We start from the raw sequence: 9,701 nt of genomic DNA on the forward strand, positions 1-9,701 counted from the left end.
TTTGATATCTAGACCTCATGCTATATATTTAAAAATAATACAATCAGGCATAGTGACTCATACTTGTAATCACAGCATTCTGGAGGCTAAAACAGGAGGATAGTAGTTTACAGAGAGCCTCAGCTATTTAGTGAGGCCCTTTGCAACTCAGTGAGACCCTATTTTAAAAATAAAGAATAAAAAGGAGGGCTGGAGGTGTAGCTCAGAGGTGGAATACCCCTGGTTTCTTTCTCTAATACTGCAATGAATGAATAAATAAATAAATTAGTTAATTTAAAAATTAAACATATTCACAATAAAAGTTACTATAAATGAGCTTCACAAACATACATTGCAGCAGTAAGTATTTCTGTAATATGTTTTGATGAGAAAAAGACACATAAGATTATTGCGGGCTCAGGGGAACATTTTACCTGCTCATCTTTAGCCAATCTCGAGCTCCGCTTCCCAAAATCTGCAGGCTGACAACAAAGTGAATAAGCCATGTTGGAAATACTGCTTGCTATTGTCAGAGTTTTGAAAAGAAGGTGTCATATTGGTTTGGTCTCTTAAAATGTCCATCCAGATCCACAAGTGTGTGTTACTTGAAATGGAACCCAGGGGCATTCTATCTCTGAGCTAACCCCAGACCTACTTTTTATTCTTTATTTTGAAACAAGGTCTCACTGAGTTGCAAAGGGCCTCACTAAGTAGCTGAGGCTGTCCTCGAACCACAATCCTCCTGTCTCAGCCTCCCAATAAATCATATTCTTGACACAAAACCAGAGGCCAGAATAGTCCAATCCTATAACATAAGAAATACTTAATATATATTATTTTCATGTCATCTGAACAAAATATAGATAAGCTTTAGAACATATTAATAAAATAAGTACTTATATCATACAAATGTTTGAAATTAATATTTTTATCTTTATGTTTACTAAACATTCACTCTTTAAGATTACAAAGTAATATTCATATTTTATTTTAGTTTATATTTTGTTTAGCTCTTGATAGATATTCATTAGAGTTGTATACCAATTTGCCTGATGCTAGCAGATGTAATAAGTTCACCTCTCTTAAAAGTGCTGCAAAACTTCTGTCTACCTGTATGTTGGAAAGTTTGTTTAACTGCTACCTAATGGTGTGTCAAGTCCCATTGTGCTGATGCTGCTGCTTTAGACACCCAATGAAAATGACTTGAGGAACCTAATATGGATTTAATTTCATCCTCATGGTGAGCCTTTTTAGTGTTGCAAAATGCTACAGATTGTTTATTGGAGAAAATGTGCTGGCCTAGGGAATTCGAAAGGTAATGCTTTATTTTAGGTACCATTGGTTTAACCTTCATTCAATTTCTGTTTTGAGCTCATGGCTTAGAAGGTGAGTCCCATAAATTGGCTTTTTTATTTATTTATTTATTTATTTATTTATTTATTTATTTGCTGTTATCTTCTCAATGAAGATATAGTGAAGACAAAGGACAATTAGACAGTTTGACAATTTTACTGGAGGATGCTTGATTGTGTGAGACTTTCCAGCCCAGTACTCTTTACTGTATGTCCTCAGCAAAAACATCTTATCTACTTCTGCAGCTGAGAGAAGTGTTTTTCAAATAATGATACACAAACGTCTCAGTTTCTAGGAGGGCTCTGAAAGTGATATATTCTCTGGCATTTCTGAGTTCACAACCAGGAAAGGAGAAGGGGAGGACTTGGTTTCACAATCCTAACCTAATAGAATTACTATAATACATTCTGAATTATACAATGATTATTACATTAGCAAAACAAAAAAGAATGAATTCAGTGTTTGTAGGTGAGTTTTTAATCAATTTCTCTTTTTTTTTTTTTTTTGAAGGGGGGTTCTGGGAATGGAATCCAGGAGCATTTGACCTCTGAGCTATACCCCCTGCTCTATTTTTTATTCTTTATCTTAAAACAGGGCCTCATTAAGTTGCAGAGGTCCTCATTAAGTAGCTGAGGATGTCCGCGAACCATGATCCTCCTGTCTCAGCCTCCCAAATGCTGGGATTACAAGCATGTGCCACCATGCCCATCTACTTATGATTATTTCTGAGCAAAGTAAAGATCAAATAATGCCAGAAGTCGTTGAACAAAATAAAGTTTTTTACAACAATGTAAAAAACAAATATTTTGAAAATTAAATAGTTTTATATATACAATAGTATATTTAGTACAGAGACAAACTACTTAAATGTGTATTGAGGGACAAAGTCAAATAAAGAAAGTATGAGTTGGTCAAGTTTTATTTTTGTTCATCTAAACTTAAACCACTTATTTTTATGAAATTTATAAATAAAACATTGGAAAAACAATAAAAGAGTAATTTAAATGTTATAAATTTAATGTTTAAATGTTACATTAAATAGTAATTGCTTTATTAAATGCATTTTCTTACCCAAATTATTCACATGTGATAAAATTACTATTAAAAATGACAGAGTGATAATGCAAATATTTTATCATATTCAGAAATAACTGTTTAATATAATTAAGAACAGTTAAATATTTTATTAGCAAATTTTATTCATTACACTACTAAACATTTATTTATTTACTTATTTATTTTTAATTTTTTTATTGGTGAATTGTAGTACTAAACATTTTAAAAAATATGCTGAATTAGTATTGCCAATTTTAACTTTATAATATTTAACATTGTCTGCATATTATTTTAAATGTTGAGTTTATTTTTATATTGACATGATGAATAAATACCTGGCTAATTATAATTATTTATATTTTCAAAATTTATTCTATTAAAATATTTTGAAACATTAAGGCCCATGAAAATGTACACTTGCCAATTAAAATATGGGCTCAATTATAACTCTTAATGTAGCTTGCCATTTAATTTCCTTACCTCATATTACTTCATATTCTATTTTCTGCCTATCACTCATTACATGCTTAGAAACATGAAAAATAATTTGAGAGTTTCTTAGCATTTAATGAAGCATTATGATATATTGACCTCATGCAGATAGAATTCAGAACTAGTAGTAATGTTGAATTTCCAAACCTCTATCTTTCTACTTTGTCATTGCTACTGGTGCATGTTGTCTGTTTTAAAATATATAAAAACCTTTTAATTTTTATCTTCCTAAATAATCTCTAGATTACTAGAAAGAAAAACACATATGTAAATGACCCTGAAAATAATAGGTACTCAATCAATTTTGAACAAAGGAATCAGATATATTATTTACAGAAGTGACATCTCTTGCTTCTAGACTGATATATGAAGAAAACCACAAAGCTTAGAAAAACATCTCTCCTCAAAGGGACAGAGTTGATAAATGAAAGTTTCTCCTTGCATGACCTTAAAATAATTTAATATTTCTTCGTTATTACACTAAGGAATCATTTCAGCTTTATTTTTTGATCCCGACTGAATAAGGGCTCGCCTTTTGATGGTTGCCATTTTATGCTTTTTGTGCATCGTAACTGCCTTGACATTTGTGGTGCTCCAATGTGTCTTTCTTAATGTGAAGGCATCATCTGTGCATTAATGAACTGGTGTGATGTATCTGCCAAACCTTTCAAAGAAGCAATTAAGTCTCTGTAAGAACTTGCATGAATGGCGTGATTTATTGTAATCTAAGAAGAAGAAGTATTAACAAAAAGTAATTAATTTTAAAGGTGGCAATCAAGTAGTACAACACAAGAACTACATCTACTGAACTCCGTCTACACAGAGCATAAAAACAACATGCGGTTTTTTAAATGTCTCATCGAATTTCAAATTGTTCTTTTGGGAAAATGTTCAACTTTGTTACTCTTAAGAACTTTATAAATTAAAACAATGGGATATTGTTTTCATCTGTCAAAATAAAAGAAGCTTAGATTAGGTAGAGAAAGAACATGAATATTCAGGTTTATGAAAGAAATGTGAAATAAATACTACTTGACATTCCTAATGGCAGGGTAAGTTGTAACCATGCTGCTTGTTGGTAAAATTTCAATATGTATTAGAAGCCTTAAAATGCCATATGCTAGAGTTCATATCTATCCTTAGTAAATAACCACAAAAATAGCACTACAGCCTCAGGATCACTGTGGAATTAGTTAAATACCATGTGTGAATTATGAATTGTAAGCGAGTTGTGAATATAAACTGTTCATACTTACCATTATAGCAAAGAACCATCCAAAAATAAAGAAATGATATGTTACACAGTATTAATAAACCAGATAAATTATATTAAGCACTTTAGATGATACTTATTTACATAAAATTTATTTTTCTTGTAGCGTATATTGAATATTTTGTACTAGGTTTAATTATAATTGATTTACACATAGTTCTTAGATGGCTTGTTTCTTGTGCCACCTACTATTTTTTTCTCAGCTTCCTGACAAAGATAATTTTGATTAAAGTATCTTGCTCAGGGTCACACTGCTTATACATGATGGAGCAAAGAACAGAACTATTTCTGATTAGAAAAATCTGTGTTCTTAACCCCTGAACCACAAGGGCACTTCAGTGATGCTGTCATTTTATTGAGTATAAAATACTAAAATAAACTTTTCATGTATAAATTAAATGCTTAAGATGGACTGTAACAAATTTGTATTGTCAATTGAACTCTGTACTTCTGTAGGCCATTCTTGGTTAGGACACATTTGGAATGTCTTTCTTGATTTCTCAGACACAGCATTTTATAATTTATCTTGTACTCTCTTTTGAGGAATTTAATATGGTTTGGATCAATGTTTATGATTAGGTATTTTCTTTGTACTTCTCACTGAACTGTGGATGTTCTGAACATTAAAGCAGGAAGGATTACTGTCATATCTGTCTTAACATCGGGACAGTATAGTTTCTGGTATGCACACACACACACACACACACACATACACACATATATGTAAAAATTTAATGAATAAATGGCTATCTAATATGTTCTTATAATAAATGTGAAAATTAAATATTGTTACTTTTTCTAAAAATAAATATAAATATATAACATAAGTATGAAAAATTTGCATAATGAGTGTGTTTATGAAATTATACAAATTTTAGGAAGATTAACTGAGGAGGACATCAAGAAAGGGTTGGTATTTAATTTTTGGTTGGTTCTTTAAGAGCAAGGAGATAATATATTTTTAGAATTATCTCTAATGCACTCTTTTCTAACACGATTCATCTGACTTTATTATCTACTCTGAACTTCTTATTTTTTTTTTCAGGATCTCACTAGGTTGCAGAGAATCTGATTACATTGCTGAGGCTAGTTTCAAACCTTCTTTCTAAGATTTCTAAGTACTGTGATTAAAATTGTGTGCCATCATGTGCCACCATGCATGGATATTCTTCACTTTTATTAAGTCTTTTTTTATCATACAATGTGAACATAATGTGACTCAAAGGTAACAATATTTGACTTTAAAACTACAAAGTGTACTGGGTGTGGTGGCGCACCCTTGTAATCCCCCCCTTTTGGGAGGCGGAAACAGGAGGATCTCGCATGTTCAAAGCCAGCCTCGCTGGCTTAAGAGACCCTGTTTCCAAATTAAAAAGTATAAAATAGGTCTGGGAGTGTAGCCCAGAGGAAGAAGGGTTTCCAGGAACCCCGGTACCACCCAAAACAACAACAACAACAACAACAACAACAACAACAACAACAACAACGTGTATATCTGGATGAATGGAAGTTTACTACTTGAAAGAGAGTAATTGAAAAAGAAAAAATATTTTATGAAAAATTATAATTAATATTATGAAGAGTATGGCCCTCATTTCTGAGGCCCTCTTTCTAGAAAGTTAGGTTCTTTTGCTAGAAACTTGAGTAATGATCCATAGTAAACACACATACGTATTAAGAATAAATACAATTTTTGCCTCATTTATTTTTTTGCACTGTTCTATTTTCAATAACCTGGAGGACAGTTAGGAAGGATGCTATATTTCTTTTTCCTGTCTTTTTTTCAGTTGATTTCAAAGGATGTAAAGAAAGCAACTTGATACTATGGTCTGCCTAACACATTATAAGTCTTTCTGATCATGGATTTCATGTTCAATTTAAGAACAAAAATTAGCCTGGCAAAGTAAAATACTTCAAAAGTGTTTTTAAGCAATTACTCAGGTTCCCAAAACTGATGGGTTAATCTGTGACAGTGGAAATGTAAAAGAGACATTTAATTAATTTCTATTTAATGAATATCAAAACAAAGGAAATCATATGAAAACCATGGTATATTGTCATTGATGCTAGAAATTGGCTTCTGATGTTTGAATTTATCATTTTAAATGAATAGAAACATTGGTCAAGGTGATTTGCACCTATAGCTATTTGCTACTTACTATTGGGATAGGTTAAATAAAATTTTGTCTTCTTTTTATTTATAAAACCAATATAATTTGAGAATACATGATGATGAAAAATATTTACCACAGTGTGATAAACCATATTTATATATAAACTAATTAATATCAGTTGCTTTGAAAAAAATCCCTTTTATCTTTTTCAAAAATTAAATGTGCTTGGAGGTACCTTGTAATTTTTGAGTATGGTTACAAATTTATTTTGATTAATAGTGTATATGGTAAAAGTGTTCTTTCTAATATCTCATTAGAAAAGGCATGATGTACAAATAAAACATTTCCTTATTTTCAAAATTTCTTAACTATCATCATTTTACTGATTGCTCCACAAAACATCCTAATTTATTCCTTAGAAAATAAACTTACAGATTGAAGGGTATTTCAATAAAACATGTTCACTTTTTTTTCTCATTCACAGAATGAATAAAAGTTACAACAAACAGAAGGAGACAGGGCATAATCAAAGAAAGTCTTTGACAAATTATGGAACTACATTAAACTAAATAAAAACATAATTTCTAAAACCTCAAGACCCCCTAATTGTTTAATATTATTTTTTTAATTACAGAAAGTCAAACCACTCAGGAAAGTACACTATAATTTATTCATGTTTAATTATTCTTATGACTGAAAATTAGTAAAGTAACCATGGCAACATGGGAACAGATTGAAAAGAACTAAAAGACACAATTAAATTTATCCTAATAAAAATCAGAACAAATTTTTAAAATCACATATATACAATACTGCATATATTCTAGGCATTCAAATATTTCAATCACATAAACATTAATAATAGTAAATTATTTTAATTACAATAATAACCAGTCTTAGATAAATCTAACAATAGTTAATTGAGGATAGTAAGGAGGACTACTTAGGTAGAAAAAAAGAAAAACTATATATACATTTTTGAGGTATATTCAATGTAATATTCCATTTTTGTGCCACTACACTAGAATTCCAGCCATTGGTAACTTATAATGCACAGAAACTTATTGGCTCATGGTTGTGTAGTCCAAATTTAGAAGACAGCACCCTGAAAGGTGTAGTTAAATCATTCCACAGAAACTAAAAATGGTGATACAGTGTGATAAAGAATAAAAAAGGGGTTGAGAACTTCCGGGAAGATGGCGACCGAGAAAAGCGGGGCTTACGAGCCCTGCTAACAACCAATCTCCATTACCACAAAATTAGCACCTTTCATAGCCAGAAAACACCATCACCAGAGAAACCAAAAAATCACCAGGCTCCAGAGAGAAAGCGGACTGAGAACAGAGCTCAGAGCCACAGAGGAGATACACCTGCCTCACGCCCGAGTACGCGGCAGCAGCGCCATACTGCCAGTGGCAGTGGCGAATTCACTGGACGGCTACAGCAAGCCGAGGTGAGCTGCTGCAGAACAGCCAGGCGGGATTTTTCGGCGCAGGGAGCATCTAAAGATCCCAGTGGCTGAGCTCAGCACACGCTGCAGGGACTCAGAGTGGAACTCAAAACCAGAGAAGAAAAAATACTCCAGTCTCACGGCCGAGGGCGTGGCAGCGGCACCATATTGCCACCGGCGGCAGCAGCAGTGAATTCACCGAGTCCAGTGCAGCTACATCTGCGTACTCAAGAACAGTGAGTCAAATTGCGAGCCACAGAGGAGAAATCCCAGTACTGTACTCACTGGGACTTGACCCAGTGAGGGAGTGGCGGTGGCAGAGATATCACACCATAGGAGAAACGTGCAACCTGGCACCCCTCATAGTCTAAAGCAGCCTCTATCGACTCCCTGGGTCGGAGACTCTGTGATACAACCCAGTAAAGGAGTAGTGGGGTCAGAGATACTACAGACTCGAGATCCAGAGCACCTTAAGCGAAGTCGTAGTGACCCAAGGGAAGAACCCAGAGAAGGCACAAACTTCCAAAATCATGGGAAAGAGGAATAACACTGGAGCAATGAATGCCCACAACCCCACAACATCAGAACCCGATAAAACAGAAAATCAGAGATTTCTAGAAGATCAAATCAGGAAAATAACTGTAGAAATAATAGAGGTGCTTCGAAAAGAACACAGAGAGAGCCAAAAAGAGATAAAGGATGCAATTAATGAAGTAAAGGCCTCAATTCAAAGCACGAACAACCGATTAGACCACATGGAGAACAGAATCTTGCTCTTAGAAGATGATCATTCCAAAAATGAACACATAGTTTCTAATCTAGAAAAAAATATCCGACAGCAGGAATCTGACATTGAAGAAATATGGGCCCACTTTAAGAGAGCTAACCTAAGAATAATTGGAATAGAGGAGGGAAAAGAAAGTGAAACCAAAGGGATCAACAATCTCTTCAAGGAAGATATAGCAGAAAATTTTCCAAACATAGAGCAAGAGGTTGATACACAGGTCCAGGAAACTTATAGAACTCCCTTTAGACAGGATCAGAGAAGAGGATCCCCACGCCACATAATTGTCAAAATGACCAATGTGGAAGCCAAGCAGAGAATCTTAAAGGCAACAAAAACAAAGGGCCAAGTGACATTCAGAGGCAAACCAGTTAGAATCACTCCAGACTTCCCAAATCAAGTCATGAGAGCCAGAAGGGCTTGGAGTAACATATTCCAAACTCTGAAAGAAAACAACTTCCAGCCAAAAATTTCCTACCCAGCAAAACTTTCTATCAAATTAGATGGAGAAATAAGAAGCTTCCATGACAAACAGAAACTGAAGGAATTTATGTCTTCAAAACCAGCGCTAGAGAAAATACTCAAAGAGATTAATGACAAAGAAGAAATAGGTAACACACACCAGAACCAGAGAAACAAGATTTTCCATCCAACAGACAACTAAGATTGGTTATCTGTGGAGATTCATTATTTATGTTAGTCTTTTACCTATCTCTAAATGGTATTGTTTGCCTTTATTGTTGTTAATTTTTAGGATGTCTAGTTGGAATATTAATATACCTTCACATATAGCATTTGGAAATATTTTATCCCATTCTATCAGTAACTTTTAACTCTGTTTACATTGTCTTTGGATATACAATATTTTCTTTTATTTTTTAGGGAGTTTGTATACTCTTCTGTTGCCTGTGCTATTGAAATCATATCCAAGAAATCACTGCCAATTTCAATGTTGTGAGGTTTTATGACCCAGATTTTCTTCTAAAAGTCTATAGTCTTAAGATTTATATTTAGGTATTTTATCTATTTTTAGTTAATTTTTGTATATGGGATTAGGTAAGGGTCCAATTTTATTCTTTTCCATGTAAGTATTATTTTTCAACAATATTTAGTTAAAAGATTATTATTTCCACCACCAAATTATTGTGGAAACCTTGTCAAAAATAACTTGACAATATAGGGAAGAATTTAGCTCTAGGC

The sequence above is a fragment of the Muscardinus avellanarius genome (assembly GCF_963383645.1).
Source record: "Muscardinus avellanarius genome assembly, chromosome: 1".
Classification (NCBI taxonomy): Eukaryota; Metazoa; Chordata; class Mammalia; order Rodentia; family Gliridae; genus Muscardinus; species Muscardinus avellanarius.